Here is a 27863-nt window from a genome sequence, read left to right on the forward strand (position 1 = left end):
TCAATTAAATGAGTCTGGAAGTGTGGATCTTTGCATCAATCTGTAACATTCTAATTGGGATCTGTCTTGCAAAGTGGTATAGAGAGCCTGATTTTCTACAGTCTTGCACTGTGTGTAGTTATTTACCTCTGCAAAATGGATTTTAAAAGCTCCCATTCTAATTTGGAATCAGGTGAAATCAGGGTAGGTTTGGAGTGTTACTGTGACCTAAAATACAAGCCCAAATTAATGCACCAGCCTGGGATGATACTATGTGCTAGAGAATAAGGTGTCCATAACAACATCAAAGTAGCATGGCAGGATATCCTTGCCCACAAGGAATATTTTGTTTAAAAAACCAACATGTTTAACAGGACACAAGAAGACAAAACAACTGACTATGCATATCAGCAGTCCCCTGTGACAGGATCCATAACATGGATCCCACCCCTGGACTGGCAGTGAAGGGATTTACCTTACCCAGTGAATGGCTGGAGGTATTTGTAATTCCAGTAAAATACGAGAAGGATCAGGTGACTATCATAGCTAGCACATCCTAGCTGCTATGGCAGCCCCCAGGTGTTCACTATGTAATGTGCTAAAATGTTATTGTACCCTCAGCAGGATTGCCCAGGCCAAGCTGATGAAAGCATCAGGGCTAGAATCAACAGCATGCTATAGAAGTCACTATTCCTATTCAAAAAGGCACCTATTCCCATGGATGTATTTACTTAGTGATTGGCTAGCTTTTTTCCCAGTAATGTTAAGGGATACCCACAAGGGAATTTACACAAAAATGATTGACAGGATACAACTGAATATTAAAAATAAGAGTTGTAATTGTTCCAAACCATAGACAAATAAAAGAAGATAAGCCACCTCAGAACAGGTTAGAAAGACAATTGTTCAAAGGAGGATCAAGAAATCAGCCAAATTACCCACGCATATTAAAGGTTTCTGAGAAAGTGCATAAAGATTTTGGAATTCTATCATATACAGGACTGATAATAAAATAATGCAAATTATTGCCATAACACTCAGATGTAATGCTGAAAAAATGTTTCTTAATTACATTAAATATATTTTCATAATTCTTCTTTGGAACTTGGGAGGAAATAAAACATAACAATTGTCTTATTTAGGGCAAAATTCTACTGCTAGATCTGTTGTCATGCTTTCCCCTTAGTAGTGCCTTAGAAAGATTTGTGAGTCAAAATAATTAACTGATGCTTTTGGGAATTCATCCATATGCACCAGTGTGCTGAGGATAGATGGTGGAGTTCTAAGACAGGCCATGATGTGGCCAGAAAAAGAGCTCTTTAGATTCACAATTTATTTGGTTTCTACTGTTAATTTGGCAACAACTTTGAAAGTTTCAGGTGGGAGAGATGAGCAAAATGTATACTGTTAATCAATATTGTGTGAAGGTGGAAAATAAGCAGAAGTGAAATTTCTTACACAAAATGTTTGAGAGATTTTGCAGCATGTGGCATACCAGAAGCTATGTCTGTGATGTGGCATGGCTTGGCAGTATACTACATCTGAAAAGCAGGCATGTGACAAGTCTTTTGCATCAGAGCCAGCAGATGCTCAACTTTTCGGGTATGTTTTTAATCCTTGCCTCTTACTGACAGACAGCAAATGTTTTGGAATGGGAGGTCCAACAGAAAAATATACATGATCCTTGACCTATTTGAAATGCATGTTTTAAAAACATTGCCCACAGTTGTCTACTGGCACCTTTTGTTTCAGGAGAAATATAAATCTTCTTCAAATACCACTATTGCAGATTAGTAAAATAAGCATTGTAATTTGGGGGTAACAAGGTGAATAAAAAGCCTGCTCTACATGTAGGGTATGTTGACACTGGTGCTGGAAGGTGTAATTTCCATCTTGAGTACACTTTCTTGCACTGGCTCTGATGGAGCAAATATGCTGAAAATAGAAGTGCAGCTGTAGTGTCACGAGGGGATGGGCTAGCTACCTGAGTATGTACCTATCTTCTTGGATGGGATCATTCTGGAAGCGGCTCTCCCCTCCTGCCACCCATGCTGCCGTGGCAACACTTCTATTTTGAGCATACTAGCTCAGTCAGAGCTGGGACAGGTGCATCTACCTGAGCTACACACCGTTCAGCGGTAGTGTAGACGTACTCTTAAAATACAGAATTTGAGCTAACAAAACAAGTTTAAGTGTTACCCTAGGTATTGGTTAATCCTTAACCATGTGGTCACAAAGTGAAGTTTGGCAACACATTCCCACAGCGAAAACCAATTATGTTTGTGATAGAAGGATTGCAGTAAATATGTTGCATTGCTACTTACTTTCTTTTAGAGGTACACTATATACTACTATCTCCTAGGCAGTTCAGTTTTCATTAGAGAGATGGAAACTTTGCAACAATTTAACTTTCAAATTAATCTTTAAATGAAATATTATGGATGCAAGCTGTGTTGATAGCATGAATGGTTAAGATGGCATTATGAACAATTGCCATTCAGGGTTAGTATCACAACACAGATAAGTAGATATTTTGATTCTGACAGTTCAAGTGATTTCAGTTTAATTTTCTGCCTTTTGAGAAAGGGAAAGGAAGAAAAAAAATCATATCAATTGATGTATGTTTATGGGAAAATACTTAGGAAGATTTCACTTGTGTTTCCTAAAAATTAGTTCACAGATTTTAAGGCCAGAGGGAACTATTATGATCACCTAATTTGACCTGTATATCATAAGCCATAGAACTTCACTTAGTAAATACTACAGAAGGCCCAACAACTGGTACTGGAACTATAGCATGTCTTTTAGAAAGACATATAATCTTGACTTAATGACATCAAGTGATTGAGAATCTACCATATCTCTGGATAAGAGATTCAGGTGAGTAATACCGTCACTGCTAAATTAGCATTTTTCTTCCTATTTGAATTTCCTCTAGCTTGAATGTGAATATACATGTGTTGGAATGTGATGGAACTGATGAATATTTGTCTGCTCAGATTTCTATATCATGCTTATTGCTGTGATATTTGATATGAGAACATTAAAAATATAAAGGAAAGGGATAGTTACTCTCCAAAATGTTATGCTTAATGGCCACAGGATTGTCAGATATACAAGAGATATATTTTGTACTGCAGAAGCAGATGAGTAGAAAACATTGTAATGTTTCATCAAGGCACTGAAGATTGAAAAACTGGCACACAGATGAAATTCTGGGATAGCAGAAGAAGGAAGATGGGAGGGAAGATAGGCAGGGATATATAAAGAGAAAGAGTAAAAACGTCTAGAGCTTTTCCTCCGAAGGGAAATATAGGCTTGACTGAGTTTATAACTGATCTAAGCATAAAAGCTTTATTAAGTTAACAACAATAAAAAAGGGTTTTAAATGTGTGGGTTTTTCCCTCCCAGATTTTATTAGAAGAAACACCTTAATAGTTCCCTTAGGCAACCATAGTCATTGCTCAACATAAACAAGTGCTGAGTCATAGAATCATAGAATCTTAGACTATCAGGGTTGGAAGGGACCTCAGGAGGTCATCTAGTCCAACCCCCTGTTCAAAGCAGGACCGATCCCCAATTAAAATCATCCCAGCCAGGGCTTTGTCAAGCCTGACCGTAAAAACTTCTAAGGAAGGAGATTCCACCACCTCCCTAGGTAACACATTCCAGTGTTTCACCACCCTCCTAGTGAAAAAGCTTTTCCTAATATCCAAGCTAAACCTCCCCCACTGCAACTTGAGACCATTACTCCTTGTTCTGTCATCTGCTACCACTGAGAACAGTCTAGAGCCATCCTCTTTGGAACCCCATTTCAGGTAGCTGAAAGCAGCTATCAAATCCCCCCTCATTCTTCTCTTCTGAAGACTAAACTTCCCCAGTTCCCTCAGCCTCTCCTCATAAGTCATGTGTTCCAGTCCCCTAATCATTTTTATTGCCCTCCGCTGGACTCTTTCCAATTGTTCCACATCCTTCTTGTAGTGTGGGGCCCAAAACTGGACACAGTACTCCAGATGAGGCCTCACCAGTGTCGAATAGAGGGGAACGATCACGTCCCTCGATCTGCTGGCAATGCCCCTACTTATACATCCCAAAATGCCATGGGCCTTCTTGGCAACAAGGGCACACTGTTGACTCATATCCAGCTTCTCGTCCACTGTAACCCCTATGTCCTTTTCTGCAGAACTGCTGCCTAGCCATTCGGTCCCTAATCTGTAGCGGTGCATTGGATTCTTCCGTCCTAAGGGCAGGACTCTGCACTTGTCCTTGTTGAACCTCATCAGATTTCTTTTGGCCCAATCCTCCAATTTGTCTAAGTCCCTCTGTATCCTATCCCTACCCTCCAGCGTATCTACCACTCCTCCCAGTTTAGCGTCATCTGCAAACTTGCTAAGGGTGCAATCCACACCATCCTCCAGATCATTTATGAAGATATTGAACAAAACTGGCCCCAGGACCAACCCCTGGGGCACTCCACTTGATACTGGCTGCCAACTAGACATGGAGCCATTGATCACTACCCGTTGAGCCCGACAATCTAGCCAGCTGTCTATCCACCTTATACTCCATTCATCCAGCCCATGCTTCTTTAACTTGTTGGCAAGAATACTGTGGGAGACCGTGTCAAAAGCTTTGCTAAAGTCAAGGAACAACATGTCCACTGCTTTCCCTTCATCCACAGAGCCAATTATCTCATCATAGAAGGCAATTAGATTAATCAGGCATGACTTGCCCTTGGTGAATCCATGCTGACTGTTCCTGATCACTTTCCTCTCCTCTAAGTGCTTCAGAATTGATTCCTTGAGGACCTGCTCCATGATTTTTCCAGGGACTGAGGTGAGGCTGACTGGCCTGTAGTTCCCCGGAGCCTCCTCCTTCCCTTTTTTAAAGATGGGCACTACATTAGCCTTTTTCCAGTCATCTGGGACCTCCCCCGATCGCCATGAGTTTTCAAAGATAATGGCCAGTGGCTCTGCAATCACATCCGCCAACTCCTTTAGCACTCTCGGATGCAATGCATCTGGCCGCATGGACTTGTGCTCATCCAGCTTTTCTAAATAGTCCCGAACCACTTCTTTCTCCACAGAGGGCTGGTCACCTCCTCCCCATGCTGTGCTGCCCAGTGCAGCAGTCTGGGAGCTGACCTTGTTCGTAAAGACAGAGGCAAAAAAAGCATTGAGTACATTAGCTTTTTCCACATCCTCTGTCACTAGGTTGCCTCTCTCATTCAGTAAGGGGCCCACACTTTCCTTGACTTTCTTCTTGTTGCTAACATACCTGAAGAAACCCTTCTTGTTACTCTTAACATCTCTTGCTAGCTGCAACTCCAGGTGTGATTTGGCCTTCCTGATTTCACTCCTGCAAGCCCGAGCAATATTTTTATACTCATCCGTGGTCATTTGTCCAATCTTCCACTTCTTGTAAGCTTCTTTTTTTGTATTTAAGAGCAGCAAGGATTTCACTGTTAAGCCAAGCTGGTCGCCTGCCATATTTACTATTCTTTCTACACATCGGGATGTGTAACCTCAATAAGGATTCTTTAAAATACAGCCAGCTCTCCTGGACTCGTTTCCCCCTCATGTTATTCTCCCAGGGGATCTTGCCCATCAGTTCCCTGAGGGAGTCAAAGTCTGCTTTCTGAAATCCAGGGTCTGTATTCTGCTGCTCTCCTTTCTTCCTTGTGTTAGGATCCTGAACCCGACCATTTCATGGTCACTGCCTCCCAGGTTCCCATCCACTTTTGCTTCCCCTACTAATTCTTCCTGATTTGTGAGCAGCAGGTCAAGAAGAGCTCTGCCCCTAGTTGGTTCCTCCAGCACTTGCACCAGGAAATTGTCCCCTACATTTTCCAAAAACTTCCTGGATTACCTGTGCACTGCTGTATTGCTCTCCCAGCAGATCTCAGGGTGATTGCAGTCTCCCATGAGAACCAGGGCCTGAGATCTAGTAACTTCTGCGAGTTGCCGGAAGAAAACCTCATCCACCTCATCTCCCTGGTCTGGTGGTCTATAGTAGACTCCCACCACGACATCACCCTTGTTGCTCACACTTCTAAACTTAATCCAGAGACTCTCAGGTTTTTCTGCAGTTTCATACTTGAGCTCTGAGCAGTCATACTGCTCTCTTACATACAGTGCAACTCCCCCATCTTTTCTGCCCTTCCTGTCCTTCCTGAACAGCTTATATCCATCCATGACAGTACTCCAGTCATGTGAGTTATCCCACCAAGTCTCTGTTGTTCCAATCAGATCATAATTCCTTGACATCACCAGGACTTCCAGTTCTCCCTGCTTGTTTCCCAGGCTTCGTGCATTTGCATATAGGCACTTGAGGTAACCTGCTGATCGCCCCTCTTTCTCAGTATGAGGCAGGAGCCCTCCCCTCTCACGCGCTCCTGCTCATGCCGCCTCCCGGTATCCCACTTCCCCACTTACCTCAGGGCTTTGGTCTCCTTCCCCTGGTGAACCTAGTTTAAAGCCCTCCTCACTAGGTTAGCCAGCCTGCTTGCGAAGATGCTCTTCCCTCTCTTCGTTAGGTGGAGCCCATCTCTGCCTAGCACTCCTTCGTGGAACACCATCCCATGGTCAAAGAATCCAAAGCCTTCTCTCCGACACCATCTGCATAGCCATTCGTTGACTTCCACGATTCGACGGTCTTTACCCAGGCCTTTTCCTTCCACGGGAAGGATGGACGAGAACACCACTTGCACCTCAAACTCCTTTATCCTTCTTCCCAGAGCCACGTAGTCTGCAGTGATCCACTCAAGGTCATTCTTGGCAGTATCATTGGTGCCCACCAGTGGTTCTTGGATGTCAGAAACTATAGTGATGTCCTGGACCTGAAATTCATGGTTTCTCTTTTCTACAATAAAAATATTTTTAAGGTACTGTTTCTTTGAAAATAGTTTTCATTTTCTATAATATACACATTATGTAATCCACCAAGCACACATTCTACTTACACTGTTTTTAAGACAATAATTTCTAGTGTTGCTGTGGGGCAAGTGACATTTTCATATTAGGCTACTTGTGGTATCCTTTTCAAATTTATGCCATAATTTGAACATTTTATTCAGATAATAGTGGGTTGTAGTGTTACCGTCTTCTTCTTTTAGATGGCTGATATAAAGCAGCAATTACAATTTCACTTCAAGTTGATAGAGCCAAATGGCTACATCATGAATAGCAGAATTTATGGCAGTGACGCCTCCTTCATATTTATAAAGGTGGTGATATGATTATTGGTCTGTCATGGGGAGCCACACTCACATGCTGGGGAGTCCTTGATTTTCTATTTGTGCATTAGATGTCTGCATCTTCCATGGTTGGTTCAGATTTGGTTCAGAGTTGATCAAGATGACCGTAGAAGGTTGAACCCGGGAACCTTCTGTGCGGGATCTGGCACCGAGTGCTTATTTTTTAAGTCTTGTTTAGCCCAATCTGCTTTCCAAGCCTTCTTCTGATCATAGCCTGCTTGCATGAAACTAAGCACATATCCCAGGAAGGCTTGAGGGACTTAAGACTTTGGAGGTGGGTGTTGTTGAGGTCTTGGTGGATAGGAAGACATCTGTTTTCCTGGGTTCACTGAACTTTGCGGAGTGTCGCAGCAGTTTAGTGTAGCAGCGGCGGGAGGGGCAGTGATGTTAGTCTGAACAGGTAGCCATGGTGTTGGAGTTGACTTAAAGTTTCCAGTGATGCACTGAATCACTGTACTCAGCCTGGCATCAGTGAGTCATGTGTGGCTGCATCTGCTCCATACCGGTGCACAATATTCAGCTACCGAATATTGTATCGGTTTGGTAGTTATACCAAGAAAGCAAGAAGAAGCATTGATTGCCCTTGTCTTGTACCACTGCCCAGTATAAACTGCATAGAAATCTTCTAGTTCTGATCCATGCCTTTGGATTAGTATATTGTAATTTGAACATACTTTGAGGTGGGAAAGCTACACCCACTCAAAGAATAGTCAATACACAAGAAACCACTTGTTGATGTAACCCACTTTGCAATCTACCACACAATACCAAATCTTCCATTTCTGAATAAACTAATTAAAACACTGGCTACTGACTATAGATATCTCAGGCTTCTTTCATTCAGGTTCCAGACTGATACATAGACCAGCATGTGTTTTTTATATGGATAAATGATCTCCATGGACAAGGGAGACAACCTTGTGACCTCCGTTTTTAAGTGATTAGTGAATTTGGGCCCTCAGCCTGAGATGCTTCGAAGGTGCCTGATTTTCAAAGGATGGGTGTTTAGCAAAATAAGACCCCTTTAAAAGGTATCTCAAATGGGGCACCCAAATTAGAGTCATCCAACATCTAGGCTGGCTTAGATTAGATATTAGACTGGAAGATTTTGCAGTCTTAAATTATAGCTCATTTGTCTCCCCTTCAATACATTTTGACAATGTTTCCCAAGCTAATGATTCAGAGTGAAATAAATTCTGTAATCTTTCTATTTCTTTTAAACAAATAGGTCCTTTTTTATTTGGAATTAGATGTAAATCAGCTGTGATACACCAGAGGTACACTTAATGTATAGGAAAGTAAAATAAATTCTTTTCATATGGTATTGGTAGGGTGTGGGGAAATTGCAGGCATATTCTTTGCCCTCTTTGGAGAAATTAAATGGTATTGAGAACTGAAGAAGCTGTGTTAATATTTTTTATTTGTTTTCACAAAATGACTCCTCAGTTTGATTTCTGGAACCTTGGCTTTGGTAATCTGCATGGCTTTATGTGCCTCAGCCTGACTCTTCAATCAAATAATCATTTCCTTTTGTTTGCCCTCATTCATTTCATGCCTCCTTCTTGGGCATTACATTTCAATAATCCTTTGCTTGTGACCAGGGTCCCACCAAGCTAAACCCTGCAGCTCCTGACATCATTAGTCTATTGTGGAAAATATACACATGTAAATATTTTCTTTATCATGGGTCACATATTTGTGTTCAGCTGGCTGTACTAACACACAAAGAGATAAGACTATATTAGAAAATACCTTGGGAGAACTGATTTTTTACATATTGTATTTGGTTTTGTGTTATTTACATACTGCTTTTGTAAAAATGTACTTATTTTTCTTCTGAACCTTCACTGAAGCAGATGCAGTCAGAAGTTTGGTTTAGATCTTAAAGTGGTGTAAATCAGTGTAGCTCTATGGATTTCAGCAGAGCAGCATTAGTTTATACCAGCTGAGAATCCGCCTCTTTAATTTTAGACCAAATAATATCAAACTGACTTCCTACCTGTAAAATGGGGATTATAATTCAGGTTAATCTTTTAAAGTACTGAGATCCTCAGATGAAAGACACTAAGAGTATTATTATAGTGTATATTTTTTACAAAATTTTTGTGACTAGTTTTATTGTGGCTTTGTTTTCTCAGCATTTTCTTTGTTCTACAAATGTCAGCCTCTTCCAAATCACAATCCTTCCAAGGCTACAAACTATTAAAGACAGAGAGGGGTATAGTTTCAAACTGGTGTGTGGGAGGTATTAGCACAAATGCTGTTATACAGGAACAGATTTTAGCCATACCTCCCTTCCAGTGCTTTGAAAATGTATCCCTTCATATAAAAATACCTGCATGGATGCAGACTTTTATGCTCTATTAGTAGACTTTTGTATTCTTTGAAGTGCCTACCAGGATTCAAATTAACCCTTTGAGTGACAAACAATTGAGAAATCTATGGATTGTCCCGCAATTTGAGAAAATTTTTCTCAAGACATTTACTTCAAAAACTACACACTTTTGGGTAAAAATTTCATGTTGATCCACTAGTACGACAAACACTTGAGAAACTCCATTAATGCTATCAAAATAAAAGAAACAAAATAAAAACACCAACAAACTATGAGTTATGGAGATGTGAATTGCTCCTCTTTTTGAGTTCTTGGTACTTCCACTGAAATTTTTCAGATCAGCAAAAAAAAAATATCAAAGTCGCATGCACAATTTTTTTTACTATCTAGATAGATGAGAATTTCAGTTGCGACTTTTCATGGTGCATATTCAACCTGCAATGGCAACACAGGATCATATGAACAGAGGAATTGCCAGGCTAGATTAAAACAGTCATCTATCTGCTCCAATGTCCTGACGCTGACAGTGGTAAGTACTAGGTGCTTCAGAGGGGAAGAATTTTAGAATAACCCTCTTCATAGGGCCCATTTCTACCTAATACCTGGTGGTTGGCTTAGGCCTTGAAGCGTGAACCTTCTAAAAATATCATAGAATCATAGAATATCAGGGTTGGAAGGGACCTCAGGAGGTCATCTAGTCCAACCCCCTGCTCAAAGCAGGACCAATCCCCAATCAAATCATCCCAGCCAGGGCTTTGTCAAGCCTGACCTTAAAAACTTCCAAGGAAGGAGATTCTACCACCTCCCTAGGTAACGCATTCCAGTGTTTCACCACCCTCCTAGTGAAAAAGTTTTTCCTAATATCCAACCTAAACCTCCCCCACTGCAACTTGAGACCATTACTCCTTGTCCTGTCCTCTTCTACCACTGAGAATAGTCTAGAACCATCCTCTCTGGAACCACCTCTCAGGTAGTTGAAAGCAGCTATCAAATCCCCCCTCATTCTTCTCTTCTGTAGACTAAACATTCCCAGTTCCCTCAGCCTCTCCTCATAAGTCATGTGTTCCAGACCCCTAATCATTTTTGTTGCCCTTCGCTGGACTCTCTCCAATTTATCCACATCCTTCTTGTAGTGTGGGGCCCAAAACTGGACACAGTACTCCAGATGAGGCCTCACCAATGTCGAATAGAGGGGAACGATCACGTCCCTCGATCTGCTCGCTATGCCCCTACTTATACATCCCAAAATGCCATTGGCCTTCTTGGCAACAATGTCACACTGCTGACTCATATCCAGCTTCTCGTCCACTGTAACCCCTAGGTCCTTTTCCGCAGAACTGCTGCCTAGCCATTCGGTCCCTAGTCTGTAGCTGTGCGTTGGGTTCTTCCGTCCTAAGTGCAGGACCCTGCACTTATCCTTATTGAACCTCATCAGGTTTCTTTTGGCCCAATCCTCCAATTTGTCTAGGTCCCTCTGTATCCTATCCCTCCCCTCCAGCGTATCTACCACTCCTCCCAGTTTAGTATCATCCGCAAATTTGCTGAGAGTGCAATCCACACCATCCTCCAGATCATTTATGAAGATATTGAACAAAACCGGCCCCAGGACCGACCCCTGGGGCACTCCACTTGACACCGGCTGCCAACTAGACATGGAGCCATTGATCACTACCCGTTGAGCCCGACAATCTAGCCAACTTTCTACCCACCTTATAGTGCATTCTTCCAGCCCATACTTCTTTAACTTGCTGACAAGAATACTGTGGGAGACCGTGTCAAATGCTTTGCTAAAATCAAGAAACAATACATCCACTGCTTTCCCTTCATCCACAGAATCAGTAATCTCATCATAGAAGGCGATTAGATTAGTCAGGCATGACCTTCCCTTGGTGAATCCATGCTGACTGTTCCTGATCACTTTCCTCTCATGTAAGTGCTTCAGGATTGATTCCTTGAGGACCTGCTCCATGATTTTTCCGGGGACTGAGGTGAGGCTGACTGGCCTGTAGTTCCCAGGATCCTCCTTCTTCCCTTTTTTAAAGATTGGCACTACATTAGCCTTTTTCCAGTCATCTGGGACTTCCCCCATTCGCCACGAGTTTTCAAAGATAACGGCCAATGGCTCTGCAATCACATCCGCCAATTCCTTTAGCACTCTTGGATGCAACTCGTCCAGCCCTATGGACTTGTGCACGTCCAGCTTTTCTAAATAGTCCCTAACCACGTCTTTCTCCACTGAGGGCTGGCCATCTACTCCCCATGCTGTGACGCCCAGCTCAGCAGTCTGGGAGCTGACCTTGTTCGTGAAGACAGAGGCAAAAAAAGCATTGAGTACATTAGCTTTTTCCACATCCTCTGTCACTAGGTTGCCTCCCTCATTCAGTAAGGGGCCCACACTTTCCTTGGATTTCTTCTTGTTGCCAACATACCTGAAGAAACCCTTCTTGTTACTCTTGACATCTCTTGCTAGCTGCAGCTCCAGGGGCGATTTGGCCCTCCTGATTTCATTCCTACATGCCCGAGCAATATTTTTATACTCATCCCTGGTCATATGTCCAACCTTCCACTTCTTGTAAGCTCCTTTTTTATGTTTAAGATCCGCTAGGATTTCACCGTTAAGCCAAGTTGGTCGCCTGCCATATTTACTATTCTTTCGACTCATCGGGATGGTGAAATATATCCTATATAATTGAACCATGGATGTTCTCATTATCTGAATAAATGTCTAAATAAATGTCTAATCCTTTCTCTAATCACATTTACCTCTTGTCCTCAAAAATATGTGGTGACAAGGAAGTCTGCAGGCATTGTGAATAAAAAATATTTCATTTACTCAGTTTTAACTATTCTGTCTTTCAATTGTATCAAATGTTTCCTTGTTCTTGTATTATGAGAAGGATAAGTCAGAGCCATCCAGTTTACTTTCTCTTTGCCATTCATTACTTTACTTTTTAATCACATCTCATATTTGTTTCTTGTGAAAATCTGACAGTCACAGTCTTCCCAGTCTCTCTTCATATTGAAATCTCCAAGTCTCTAAACATATTTGTTGCTGAACCCTGAATCCCTTCTTTTTCTGCTATATCTTTTTTATTCCAGATAAAGGTATACCATTGATTTATTTGGTGGAGACATGATGTTTTCTGTATTATCCCATTCCTTACACATCCTAACATTTTGTTTGCCTTTTGTCCTTGCTGCATGTTGGGCCATGATTTTCACAGAGCTGTGTGAATAATGTTCAGGCCTTTTTCCAGAGTGATTTAAATCAGTTGAAAGCCTAGCAATGTGTGTGAGCTGTTTCAATTATTTCTTCCAGTGTACATTGCTTTTTTTCATATCAAATGCTTTCTTCTATTGTGCTGCCTATTCACCCAGCTTTGTTAGGTTTCTCTGAAATTCTTCATAGTTGTCTTCAGTCTTGATTAACCTAAATAGTTTTATGTTATCTGCAAATTTTGGCATCTCACTGTTCACTCCTCTTTTCCAGATTATTCATAAATATATGAAGTAACACTGAGCACATTACAGAACTTGAGGGCAGATTCTTTTGCCATGTTGAAAACTGACCATTTATCCAGTCTTTCGCTTTAAGTCTCTTAGGGCTTGTCTACACCTTTCTTTCAGCCTTAGCAATAGAGTGCAGGGGGAAATCTCTCAATAGAAGGGAGATGGCCTTCTTTGATTTTCTGGTTTCAGAGTAACAGCCGTGTTAGTCTGTATTCGCAAAAAGAAAAGGAGTACTTGTGGCACCTTAGAGACTAACCAATTTATTTGAGCATAAGCTTTTGTGAGCTACAGCATCCGATGAAGTGAGCTGTAACTCACAAAAGCTTATGCTCAGATAAATTGGTTAGTCTCTAAGGTGCCACAGGTACTCCTTTTCTTTTTTAGATTTTCTGGTAAACTTGCGTGTAAATTAAAAAAAATAAAAACAAATTCGAATTGTTTTATTTGCCTCCAAGTAGAAATGTGTAGGAGGTGTGACAAAGTTCCTCCTCTTCTTTGGTGGATCCTGCGCTTTCTGGCAGATTTGCTTGCCTCAGAGGGTCACAGCCGTCCTCCGTTTGGCTCCTTTTGTTAGTGGCACAAACCTGCCATTCATTCAGCTAACCTCATCACTAGCCAGCATGAGGAAAAGTGGATCGGGGACAGGCCAGATGCCTTTCCAAATTAGACCTTCCCGTCTAGTGTGTCTTACAGAACAAGTCAACTCCTCCTGTGTCAGATGGGGACCGTGTCCATATTGACTGTGTCCTCCTGTGTCCATATTGAAACAGTCCCTTGGGTGTAGAAAATGAAGTTTTTTTCTTTTGCGTCCTCCGCCAAGGGGATCTGCCAATATCCCTTTGTTAATCAAGGATGGTCAAAAATTGGGCTTTGTCCAGGTGGTCAACTAACTCACTGATGTGGGGTATAGGGTATGCATCGAATTTGGATATCTCATTCAGCCGGTGAAAGTCATTACAAAACTTAGAGGTGCCATCGGGTTTGGGCACCAACACAATCGGGCTCAACCATTGACTGTGGGACTCTTCAGTTCCAACATCCTTCTTACCTCAGCCTTGATCTCCTCCCTTTTCACCAGGGTTACCTTTGCCCCAGGGTTTGTGATAATGTGGTGATATGTTTCAGTGGTCTGGTCTGGTATAGTTGAAAACACATCTTGGTACCGGCTGATCATCTCCAAAACATCCTTTTTCTGGTTCTGTGTCAGATCAGGGGATATCCTGATCCTCCCATGCAGGTTATTTACTGGTTCAGGGTCTCTTGGGCCACTACACACACCTCTTGTGGTTGCCAAGGTTTTAAGAGGTTAATGTGATAAAGCTGTTATTTTTTCCAGTGTCCGGGCTGCTGTAAACCTTGTAGATTACTTCCCCCATGGGTTCAACCACTTCACAGGACCCCTGCCAAAAGCTTGCCATCACCTGATCCCGTGGTTGGAACTGTCCCACTTTTGCCTGGTGATTGTAATGGGTTCGCTGGGCCTCCTGCGCCTTTTCCAAATGTTCCCGTACGATAGGGGTGACTTGGGCTATCCGGTCTCGCAGCTGTAGCACATATTCAATTCTATTTCTTCCCTCATTGGGTGGTTCTTCCCAGATCTCTTTGGCGATATCTAGTATGCCACAGAGGTGGCGCCTGTATAATAACTCAAAGGGGGAAAACCCGGTTGAGGCCTGAGGTACCTCCCTTATGGCAAATGTAAGGTAAGGTATCCCAATCCTTCCCATCCTAACTTACCACCTTCCACTGGATATCATAGCCTTGAGGGTTCAGTTAAACCTTTCTACCAGCCCATCGGTCTGCAGATGATAGACTGAAGTTCTCAGGGTATGTATATGGAACAGGGCACAGAGGTCCTTCATTAGATTTGACACAAATGGGGTTCCTTGGTCTGTCAATAGCTCCTTTGGTAGCCCCTGGGTAGTGAATAGAATAGTCCAGAACAACAAGTATATATTGGTGGCCCCAAGACATCTTCTCCAGGGCTCCCACTAGGTCCATGGCTATTCTCTCGAAGGGGACCTCTATGATGGGAAGGGGTACTAAAGGTGCCCTTAAGTGGGGATGGGGACTATGTAGCTGACACTCCAGGTAGGATGCACAAAACGTCTGCACATCTTCATGTACTCTGGGCCAGAAGACCAGTCATAGGACCCATTCTAGGGTCTTCTCTACCCCCAAATCACCCCCCAAAAGATGAGTATGGGCAAGACTTAATACAGTGTTCTGGTGTTTTCAAGGTATGAGAAGCTGCTGTACCTTCTGCCCCTGTACTGATGCAACCTGGTACAAGAGATCCTTCTTCTTCATTATGAAGTAGGGTCCTGGTCCCTGGGCTTTCCCTTCCATGGGAACCCCATCTATTTCGGTCCCCTCCTTACTAATGTTGTCATACCTTGGGTCTTCAGCCTGGTCCAGTCCAAAATTTTGTCTCCTGGGGCTAATTTGCCTGAGATCTAGGAGGCCAGTCTCTGTCACCTCTACTGGTTCAGAGGCATTAGGGTGGGGGTCAGACTCGGGTGCTTCTCCCTCCTGGGTGGCCTCCTTTTCGGCTGCTCAGGTCTCCCTACCTACGAGAGAAACCCTCTGGCTTTGGGTCATTATTCGGGTTCCCAAGGCCTTAGCTGCCCTTCTTTCCCTTTTCATCTTTCTACCCTGCCTGGAAGTGGAGAACAAATCTGGGGATATTTCAGAGAAGATTGGGGGATAACAGTTACTGTGGATGCTTCACCAACTTCAGGGTTTCCCCCTTTCTCCAATCCCCTTACTGGGAGCAAGTCTCCAAACCCTGGGAAGTCCCTCCCTATGAGCACCGGGTATGGGAGTTTAGGGACTACACCTGCTGCTACCTCAGTAGCGTTCCTGTGGATCTCGATTTTTATTGGGATGGTGGAATAACCAACCCCATATGCATGGGCTCATGTTATCCACATACGTTTAGCCTGCAGTAGCTGACTATGCTTCACAAGCTTCCCTGAGATAAGCATGATAGCACTCTCCGAATCAACGAGTGCCGTGGTCTCCACCCCATTTAGTTTCACTGGTCCGGTGTGCATATGCGAGGTTAGTGTGACCCCCACAAGGTGGATTAGGGAGCATGGGTCTGCCCAGTTCCCCAGGTTACATTGCATAGGCTCGTCAGCACTGGGGCTCTGTGCGGTTATGTGTCCCCATTCCCCGCAGGTGTAACATCTGTATGGGGCCCTAGGCATTCCCTGATCTCTGGGTTTGGGCAGTATAATGTCATAATCCTCTTCACCCTCAGTGCTCTGACTTTTTGTGGACTCCGGTGGGCCTTCAACCCCTCTCTTTTTCCCCCTGGGCCTTCCTGGGTGCCCAGTTGCCCAAGCTCTGGGGCTTGGTGCTGCTAGTTTAACCCGGGGTGCCTCTTCCTTAACTGGTCAGGTCAGCTCCCTCACCGTCCTTCACCTCTCTACCAGTGCGACAACCACCTCATAGGCGTTCTGGCTTACCCAGGTGTGAAGGGCTGGCAGTAGTCCCCACATGTATCGGTCAACGACCAAAACCTTGAGTATCACTTCTGGACTCTGGGACTCGTTTCGTAACCATTTTTGTGTGAGATGGATGAGGTCATATAATTGGGACCGTGGGGTTTTGTTTTCCTGGTACCTCCACTCATGATACCACTGGGCCCGCACTGCATTTGTTACCCCAGATCTGGCCAGGATATCTGCTTTCAGCTGGGGGTAGTCTGCCACAGCCTCTTCAGACAGATCATAATAGGCCTTCTGGGTCTCCCCACACAGGAATGGAGTGAGGATGCCAGACCACTGTTCTCGGGGCCAAGCCTCCTGCAGGGCTGTCCTCTCAAAGGCCAGGAGGTATGCCTCTACATCATCCTCCCGCGTCATTTTCTGCAGCCAATTGCTGGTCCATATTTTAGGTGACCCATCATGGCCGTGGTTCAGCTCTGTAAGGGTCTTTACCTGGTTTACCAGTTCCCACAACATAGCACAGTCTTGAACAGCCTGGTCCATCAACATGTGATTGGTTTCTTGCTGCAGCTGCACTGCCTCCTTTTGGGCGGCTGCCTGGACACGGGTAGCCTCCTGCTGGGTAACTGTGGCTTGTATCAGTGCCCACACTATGTCATCCATTGTGGTGGTGGAAAAAATTATGTCCTTTACTTTTTTTAAAACACCATCCTTCTTCCGCAGCACTGTGCACCTAATCCCACCTCTAAAACCCGTTGTGACAAAGTTCCTCCTCTTCTTTGGTGGATCCTGCACTTTCTGGTGGATTTGCTCTCCTCAGAGGTTCATGGCAGTCCTCAGTTTGGCTCCTTTTGTTAGTAGCACAAACCTGCCATTCACTCAGCTAACCTCATCACTAGCCAGCATGGGGGAAAGGGAAAACAATCTCCACAGTCTCTGTTGTCCCACCTAATGGGTCAGGGACAGGCCCAGATCCCATTCCAAATTAGACCTTCCCTCTGGTGTGTCTCACAGACCAGGTCAACTCCTCCTGTGTCAGATGGGGACTCTGGGGGAAACTGCCCTCTACTCTGGGTTCCAGCCCAGGGCCCTGTGGATATTAGCTGTCTACAACATCTCCTGTAACAGCTGCATAACAGCTACAACTCCCTGGGCTACTTCTCCGTGGTCTCCCCCCAGCACCGTCTTTATCCTCACCACAGGACCTTCCTCCTGATGCCAGCTAGCGTTCCTACTCCTCAGTCCTCCAGCAGAACGCCCTCTCAATTCCCACTCCTTGCATGCCCCTCACTAACTGAAGTGAGGTCCTTTTTAAACCAGGTGCCTGATTAGCCTGCCTGTCTTAATTGATTCTAGTAGCTTCTTAATTGGCTCCAGGTGTCCTAATTAGCCTACATGCCTTAATTGGTTCCAGCAAGTTCCTGATTGTTCTGGAACCGCCCCGTTCCAGGGGCGGGACCTGCTTAATCTGGGGCTAATGTATCCATCACACTCCTGTAGCCATCATAGAATCATAGAATATCAGGGTTGGAAGGGACCTCAGGAGGTCATCTAGTCCAACCCCCTGCTCAAAGCAGGACCAATCCCCGACTAAATCATCCAATCCAGGGCTTTGTCAAGCCTGACCTTAAAAACTTCAAAGGAAGGAGATTCCACCACCTCCCTAGGTAACGCATTCTAGATTTTCACCACCCTCCCAGTGAAAAAGTTTTTCCTAATATCCAACCTAAACCTCCCCCACTGCAACTTGAGACCATTACTCATCGTTCTGTCATCCGCTACCACTGAGAACAGTCTAGATTCATGCTCTTTGGAACCCCCTTTCAGATAGTTGAAAGAAGCTATCAAATCCCCCCTCATTCTTCTTTTCTGCAGACTAAACAATCCCAGTTCCCTCAGCCTCTCCTCATATGTCATGTGTTCCAGTCCCCTAATCATTTTTGTTGTCCTCTGCTGGACGTTTTCCAATTTTTCCACATCCTTCTTGTAGTGTGGGGCCCAAAACTTTACACAGTACTCCAGATGAGGCCTCACCAATGTTGAATAGAGGGGAACGATCACGTCCCTCGATCTGCTGGCAATGCCCCTACTTATACATCCCAAAATGCCATGGGCCTTCTTGGCAACAAGGGTACACTGTTGACGCATATCCAGCTTCTCGTCCACTATAATCCCTTGGTCCTTTTCTGCAGAACTCCTGCCTAGCCATTCAGTCCCTAGTCTGTAGTGGTGCATGGGATTCTTCCATCCGAAGTGCAGGACTCTGCACTTGTCCTTGTTGAACCTCATCAGATTTCTTTTGGCCCAATCCTCTAATTTGTTTAGGTCCCTCTGTATCCTATCCCTACCCTCCAGTGTATCTACCTCTCCTCCCAGTTTAGTATCATCTACAAACTTGCTGAGGGTGCAATCCACACCATCCTCCAGATCATTAATGAAGATATTGAATAAAACCGGCCCAAGGACCGACCCTTGGGGCACTCCACTTGATACCGGCTGCCAACTAGACATGGAGCCATTGATCACTACCCGTTGAGCCCAACAATCTAGCCAGCTTTCTATCCACCTTGTCATCCATTCATCCAGCCCATACTTCTTTAACTTACTGGCAAGAATACTGTGGGAGACCGTGTCAAAAGCTTTGCTAAAGTCAAGGAACAACATGTCCACTGCTTTCCCCTCATCCACAGAGCCAGTTATCTTGTCATAGAAGGCAATTAGATTAGTCAGGCATGACTTGCTCTTGGTGAATCCATGCTGACCATTCCTGATCACTTTCCTCTAAGTGCTTCAGAATTGATTCCTTGAGGACCTGTTCCATGATTTTTCCAGGGACTGAGGTGAGGCTGACTGGCCTGTAGTTCCCCGGATCCTCCTCCTTCCCTTTTTTAAAGATGGGCACTACATTAGCCTTTTTCCAGTCGTCCGGGACCTCACCCGATCGCCATGAGTTTTCAAAGATAATGGACAATGGCTCAGCAATCACATCCTCCAACTACTTTAGTACTCTCGGATGCAATGCATCTAGCCCCATGGACTTGTGCTCATTCAGCTTTTCTAAATAGTCCCGAACCACTTCTTTCTCCACAGAGGGCTGGTCACCTCCTCCCCATGCTGTGCTGCCCAGTGCTGCAGTCTGGGAGCTGACCTTGTTCGTGAAGACAGAGGCAAAAAAAGCATTGAGTACATTAGCTTTTTCCACATCCTCTGTCACTAGGTTGCCTCCCTCATTCAGTAAGGGGCCCACCCTTTCCTTGACTTTCTTCTTGTTGCTAACATACCTGAAGAAACCCTTCTTGTTACTCTTAACATCTCTTGCTAGCTGCACCTCCAGGTGTGATTTGGCCTTCCTGATTTCACTCCTGCATGCCCGAGCAATATTTTTATACTCTTCTCTGGTCATTTGTCCAATCTTCCACTTCTTGTAAGCTTCTTTTTTGTGTTTAAGATCAGCAAGGATTCCACTGTTAAGCCAAGCTTGTCACCTGCCATATTTACTATTCTTTCTACACATCGGGATGGTTTGTCCCTGTAACCTCAATAAGGATTCTTTAAAATACAGCCAGCACTCCTGGACTCCTTTCCCCCTCATGTTATTCTCCCAGGGGATCCTGCCCATCAGTTCCCTGAAGGAGTCAAAGTCTGCTTTTCTGAAATCCAGGGTCCGTATTCTGCTGCTCTCCTTTCCTCCCTGTGTCAGGATCCTGAACTCGACCACCTCATGGTCACTGCCTCCCAGGCTCCCATCCACTTTTGCTTCCCCTAATAATTCTTCCTGGTTTGTGAGCAGCAGGTCAAGAAGAGCTGGCCAGACTCTGTCATAGAGGAGAACTGAAAAAAAATTCTGTGAGTACTCAGTAAAATTTTTCTTTCAAATGAATTTTAGGCATGCTCACACTCTTTTAGTGTTTGTGTTCATAAATATCCCATCAAATGTTTCTTCTGTGAATGTTCAAGGGAAATAAATCGGAAGCTAGCACCCCAAAACTGTATTTTTTTAAATAGGCTGCCACAATAAGAGGACATATTTCTAAAAATACATTTACCAGCACCCTGTCATAGAGGCAATTAAATAAGCCAGGCAAGGATGTGCCAGCAGCTTTTGCAACAATTAATTATCATTATTATTATTATTATTTATTATCAGATATTTATATTCCACTATGGGAGGTGCCCTGTAAACACATTAGAAGACAAGGTCTCTGCTCAAAGAATCTTCAATAGACACAAAGAGAGGGAAAATAGGACCGTGTCTGTTCATACAATTACTCTGGGCTAGGTTTGGACTTTTAAAATCACACCTCTGGGTAAATGGTAGAGTAGAGTCACGCAGTCCCAGGAAGAGCACAAGGGAGATAATGGAGCGGGTAAGTCTGCTCCACCCGTTATTTCAACCTAGGGTATACAAATAATAAATTACAACTCACAAAAAAAAGAAAACAAAAGAAAACAAAACAAAACACATACACAAGTAAATTTGAATATTGAATAACTCTGAGGAAATCCCAATCTGCTCACTGACATTCCACAAGGCAAAGTGGCTAAATTGGTTGAGTATACCATCTGCTGCAAATTATTCTCTGAGGCCTAACATAGGGGTAATAATCTGAAATCATTTTCTCTGCTTAAACAGTACCTATGGTTTGGCTGTTTCTGTGGTTTTCTATTTGGACCTGTCCTATGTAATGTTGATGGAAAACACCTATGGAATTTAATAGGGATGAAACCAAGAGATTTTGATAGAAACTACTCTAAATAGTTTACAGTATTTAATAGAGAATGATATTCTTTCTATAATATTTCAAACCAACCTATTGAGTTTAATCAAACCACTGCTGTAGAACTGCATGCTAGAAATTGGTTTACATATTCTATAGAAAGAACATTCTCTAATAAATTATGATAACTTTTCCATAAGGGAACAGAAGAATATTCAGAACAATACATTGAACAGTGATAATTTAAGATATCTGCAAAGGTGGGTGAGTGTGCAGGTAGTGACACTGCAGTTTCCTTTCAGGAAGGGCATCCAAGAATGATTATACAGCACAGGACAAAACATTTTGAGGCACCTAGCTAGCTAATAAGAATGCAGGAAAGGCAACCATTCTATTAGACCATGGCCTCCTCACAGAGCATCTTGAATTAAAATCAGGTAGCCATGAGGATCACTTTTGTCTGTTTGCATATCTGAATTTAATGAGCCTGCAAGCTTAGTACCTTTTTGCGGTGGCGGGGACAGGGAGGGGAGGGAATGGAACAAACTTCTATGCCTGGCATCACGACCCTTATGACAAAGGCCTGTGGAAGTTAATAGAAAATGATAACCTCTTGTATGTATGTATGTGAATAATCCCATTCGTATTTGACAAAGCATTCAAGCACATACTTAGGCACCCACTCAAAGGCCTGATCCATACCACATAGAAGTCAGCAGACTTCTGCTGACTGCAGAGAGTTTGGATCAGGCTTTTGAGTGCTTTGCTGAATAGGAATGGCATTACTCAGATGCTTAAGATTGAACACAGAATAAGTGCTTTGCAAAATTGGGGCCTAAATTGTATAGTATTTTTCCATATAGGGAGAAGCTTCTAAAAGGTTTAGTGATGAGATACCAATAGAGGTGCTTTAAGTAATGTTGATTTCTCTCTCTCCTGTAACACATTATTGTCTAAGAAGCAGCATATCCTATATTTTATTTCATCATAAATGGTGCACATGATATTGTTAAAAGGTAGTTAAATATGTATAAAGTTCCTTAGTATTTTTACTTTTCAGGCCTTAAGTATTTGTTCTTATACTTGCCAAATTTAAAGTGACACTACAACCCTTGGGTTGTAATTTTCCCAGACCTCATAAACTAAGTAGCATCAGTCCTGAACAGTAACTGTTCAGAGAGATCATGGCACTCTTCCCTTATTACTCCAGAATGGTTCTGTTACTGTGTTGCTGAGGTTGCCATTTTTGAAGAAAGATACCTGCAACAAAGGTTCTGGCCAACTGTACATATCAAAGACCCCATAACCCTTTTCACAAGAGTAGGGGTGTTAGAACCAGTGTCCTGATCAAATTTCAATTTGGGTAATTGCAGTGTGTCTATCTAAATTCCTCCTGCAGTTTCAGTTGGGTAAGGATACCTCCTGTACTAAACAACTGTTTAAAGTTATACAGTTGTCCAAGGTTGACTGCATTTTACCGGAAGATGAAATAATTCCTTATATGAGTGAATATATACCTGTGTAAGTACTCCCATTGAAGTAAATGGGAATACTCATATGAGTAAGTGCTTACCAACATAAAGTTAGTACAACTGGATCCAAAATTTCTAGAGTGATTTAGGGTCATTCTGCATGAAAAATATTACTACTCCTTTTATTCTTTTAGTAGTAGTTTAGTTACAAAATGTGACCTAATTTAAGTTATTTACATTATTTATTTATTCATTTATTTATGAGAGCTGGTTGGATTTTTAATCTTTTTTTTTTTTAATGAGAAAAGGATTTTCAGAGGAAATTTAAAAAAAATGGTTCCTTCAAAGTTTTCAGATTGTTCAATTCAAAATGAAATTAAAATCAAACTGACTCAAATAAGAATTTTCACTTCATTAGAAAATTTCATTGCAATTTTTGAACAAAATGAAATTATTTTGATTTTCAAACTTTTTCACTGAAAATACTTACCTCTTTGACCAGTTCTAATTATTTATACTTACTTTACAATATTAATAAAAATTATTAAGTTAATCATCTGGTGAGAAGTGTGCACAGATTTCTCAAACTAACCATTAAAAATCTATTACTCCCATACTGGAGTCCCGGCGGGGTGGGCATTGAGGGATGCTGAGATTGCTCATTTGGGCAAACTGCAAAGAATGGGGCAGACACTCCCTAAGACTGGTGATTATTCTAATACTTAGATTCAATATGCTAGCAACAGAACAGTTTCTGTAATGCTTTACTGGTTACCCAGAAGCCAGAAATACAGTTCCCTTCAAGCAAAAGATCATTATGCATATAGGCATGAATACTGTTCTTAGGTCAGTTTCATAATAGAGAGGGTGAACTTTAGAGTTGCAAAGAGTTCTTTCAGAATTATTCCACAGGTACGGTCTAATTTCCTATATCAGCGAGATCCAAAATGGAACTGCAGACTTCCCTCTTGTGGCTCAAACTTCCCCTGATGAAGCTTAAGCAGATTTGAGATGAAAGGGTCAGGTCCCAAGCAGGAAAACCAGGAGAGTTGGCACATTTTGATGAGCTCCTATTACTTGTCCAAATGTGCTGTCCTTGGTGCTGGGATGAAGGTTGGGGGGGTGCACACACATTGAGGGGGGCCTCAAACCTATCAAAATATGTACCATACATTACACTGCCATAAATGAAGCTGGAAGACAGGCATATTTTGATGCAGGGCATATTTTGATATGCTGGGCTTCTTGAAGGGGGAACTCTCTTTTAAAGCTGTCAGTCTGGGTCACTATGGGGGGCAGTGCAGCCCATTCAGACCCCAAATCAGCAACATACTTAAACATGTGAGTTGTAAAGTAAGCAATATGCTTAAGTACCTTAAAAACCTAAAAGAAATTTAAATAGGTAGAATTATTAGGGTGGATTATGGAGATAGAAAGTCACACCACAATACCACTGCATAGAACTATGAGTGTGTCAGCAAAACAGCAAAAAAGAGAACTGGTTGACAATTTGATTGCAAAAGTCTTTGACAAGGTTGCTCACAAGACACTATTAAAGTTGCAGCTCTGGTGTGGTCAGACATCAGTGGACACTACTGTGGGGGTCTAGTCTCAGGCTTCTACTCAACCTGGGTACCCCCCACAAGCACCCGATGGCTCAATCACATTAAATCTCCAGCACCTTCTTCCAAGTCATGCAGCCTTCCAAAGTAGGCAGCAGCACAGAAGAGATGCTGTATGTGCAGCTTGGCCCTCGAGGGCAAGCATGACAGAGGAGTAGCCTGGCCAAATTTGAGTGGTGTGGTGACGTGTGCCATGTGGTAGTGCCATTCACTTAGATGTGGCCTAGCTGCCCTCTCCATCATGTTGGAGGGGCAGCTGACCAAATGTCGGCGAGTAGCAGTGCAACCTGGTGCATGGGGTCACAACACCAAACAAAGTTGTGGCATGTATAAGAAGTTGCAGTGTGTGTTAACAGTTGCAGTTTCCACAACAAAATACCAGCCTGTGATTTTCTTACAGCCTTGTCTATTGAATTATGGATATTTGGACTGAAATTAGCCATGGAACATACTGTCACATAATACCAATTAAGTCAAGATCCTAGTAGCAGTCAAAGAAATATTGGATGTTTATATGGATGAAGAAAATATCAAGAATTGCAATAGAAATCATTTAAAAATAAGAGTTTTAGAAGGGATATAAACCCATCCTCACGCTTCAGTGCATTAAAAAAATCTCTAATTAATGAGGGTTAGGAACAAACTTTTCATGTGGGGAAGTTGGTCCATAATTGCCCACTGTAAGGTTTCTTGGACCTGCCTTTGAAGCACATGGCATAGGCCACTGCTAGATAAAATACTGAACTGGATGGATCATGGTCTGAGCTGGTATGGCAATACTGATATTCCTATCACACTTAGAATTTCTAAGGGATTCTTTTAAAACCTGGTTACATTGATTTAGTAAGCACTTTTAGATTTTTCTAGGTCACCCAGGTAGCTTTCTCATAGTGTAGACATTGTTTTAAATAATTACAGTACAGAATACAGCATAACACACATGACCTAATCCTGTATTTCTTGTGCTTTCAACATTCTCATAGACTTCATTTGGAATTTTGGGGACACATGCCATGCAGAACTGGGCCCAATGTGAGCAAAACAGAAGATTTTAAGACTTTTTTTCTTTATAAACAATCTCACTCCCAAGACTAGATTTGTAGCACATGTACATTATCTGAATCCATTTATGGCTGGTTATCAGGCTGGGGACAAATGGGAATTCATAAAACTTGAAACCATGTGAACCTGAATTTTTGAAGGAGTCACCTGGTAGTTTCTGTTTTAAGTGCAAGAAAACAGTACCGTGGATGAATCAGGCTGTTGGAATAGCAATGAAAAAATAGCTCTACCTGACATTTCATTTCTGGATAGCTGGGAAGATCAATGTGCTTGCCTAGAGCTCGTGAATTAATATCCCCAGCTACCAAGGAATAAGACACTGCACACAGGATCTTGTGCTTCATTGTAAACTTCTTGCCATAAGTAAGATTGTATTTTCAGCATTCAGAAGAGGTACTCCCTTTCCCCACCCCTTTGGAAATAATAGCTCATAACCCAACAAGATACATTAAGTCGATTTCCATTATTCTTTCAGACAGGACTTTTACAGCTAAACTATCATTTCAATAAGGACCATAAGCAGCTCTCACTATGGCCAGGGACTTCCACTGACATCCAGGGGAGAGGTGTGCACATCAAAGAAACCATATAGTGTAATCCTTCACACCTTCATTGTGTAACCTGTCCTAAATCTCTTGGGACACCACATCAAATGGTACTTAATGATGTTCGTGTCACCATGTCAATAGTTTATAGTAATATAAGTAATATAACATTAATTACAAAGGAAGTTGTTCTCTTAGTATTGGAAATTCTGGGGGTTTTTTTTATATATACATGGAAGCAGGGTATGAATGAGCTCTCCTCTGTCGTCTATGCTGAACTTGGGGTAAACACTTCAGGAGAAGATTGTATTTACATAAACACACCTACTCTGCCTAAGTGCTCAGCAGATGGAGCTGCTTTACCAACAGTCAATTTTGACTGTTTTTGGGTTACATTTCACTTTAGTATTGAGTGCAGGGGTAATGAAATGTTATCCTTATTGTATGAGTAAAGGGCAGAAGAACTATACTTAGCACTGCACTTACTTGGGGAGTCACCCTAAATCTTAACCTTACTTGCTAAGCAGTTATAGGGATACCAAATCCCTGTAGAAAAGAGAAGGTGGGGATAAGTATTCCTAGTTAGTGGTATGGCCTCTGTTTTAAAAGTCATATATTATTTGCCTCATCTCTTGAGCTGATTAGGCTACACTGAGAGTCCTTTTTTTCTATTTAGTGATTATTAGAACTGAATCACTGATGAGCAGATATAGGGGCTAAGCTTTAGATCTGGTATTGCAGTGAAAGACAGTACAGAAGTTGCACCAGTAGCGAGGTTTCCTGCTACCCTGTGAAATCACTAAGTGTGAGCAGGGTCTGAATGAACTCTCCCCTGACATCTACTGATGAGCTGGGGAAAGGACTTCGGGGGCCAACCTTGTTTGCATGGACACACCTACTCTGCATGGACACAGCTAGGTGAGCAGCATGATGGGGTTGCTTTATCCAAATGATCATTTTTGGCAGGTGTTGGATTGCAAGTCACTTTGTTATTGGAAGCAGAGGTAATAAAGGGTTGTTATCTGTGTGTGAATCAAGGGGAGCAGGACTGTGCTTGGCATGCCATGACTGAGGGACTCACCCTCAAATGAACAGCACTCGCTAGGCAGGGGTAAGGTGCCAAAGCCTAATAGTGATGTGAGAGGGTGGGGACAGGTGTTTGTACCTGGTATGCTGCTTATTGTTCCTAGGCATCATTTGACCCTCTCCACTGTGTAATTATAGAGCTGATTAAGACTCAGTTGAGAGGCTTTTGCTGTGCATCAATAGAGCTGAAATCACTGTCTCTTGTGAAAGAGACTGTCCGACCTATGCTCGCAGTGAGGCTTTCCTACTACTTGTTGAAATCACTGAGAAACGAAATCACTGAAAGCTGTATTAAATGGTGGGACCTCAAAACATCCTAGAAGGTGAAGTGGAGTGACCAGAGCAGCGGGTGGAGTGAGCAATGTGCCTTCTCCGCCCCTCTCACGGGGTGAGAGGTGAACTCATGGGAATGCACTTCTGAACTTTGGGTCTTCGCTGACTAAGGACAACAACCGTGAATGGAGTGTGGAGGAGGGGGAAGGGAGGGGCACATTAAAGGAACTTTTTGGTTGTTAGACTTCAGAACCTGAGGCAAAAGACACTGCCGAAAGTATTCTGTGGTGGGTGTTTTGCTCATGGTTTTATGCCTGTGACTTCTGCCTGTGGTGTTTTCCCAAGTTAATGCTGGGTTACTTTCATCCTTTTTATTAAAAGTTTCTTTTCTACACACAGACTGAGTGCTTCTGAGAGGGGAAGTATTGCCTCTTAGAGGCACCCAGGGACTGGTGTGTAATTTTCTCAAGTTACTGGTGGGAGCTCAAGCTGGTTCTGGTTGTATTGTTGAAAGGGAACCCCTAGATATTAAACCTGGCCCTTGTCTCTGC

This window comes from Chelonia mydas, chromosome 1, assembly GCF_015237465.2.
Source record: "Chelonia mydas isolate rCheMyd1 chromosome 1, rCheMyd1.pri.v2, whole genome shotgun sequence".
Classification (NCBI taxonomy): domain Eukaryota; kingdom Metazoa; phylum Chordata; order Testudines; family Cheloniidae; genus Chelonia; species Chelonia mydas.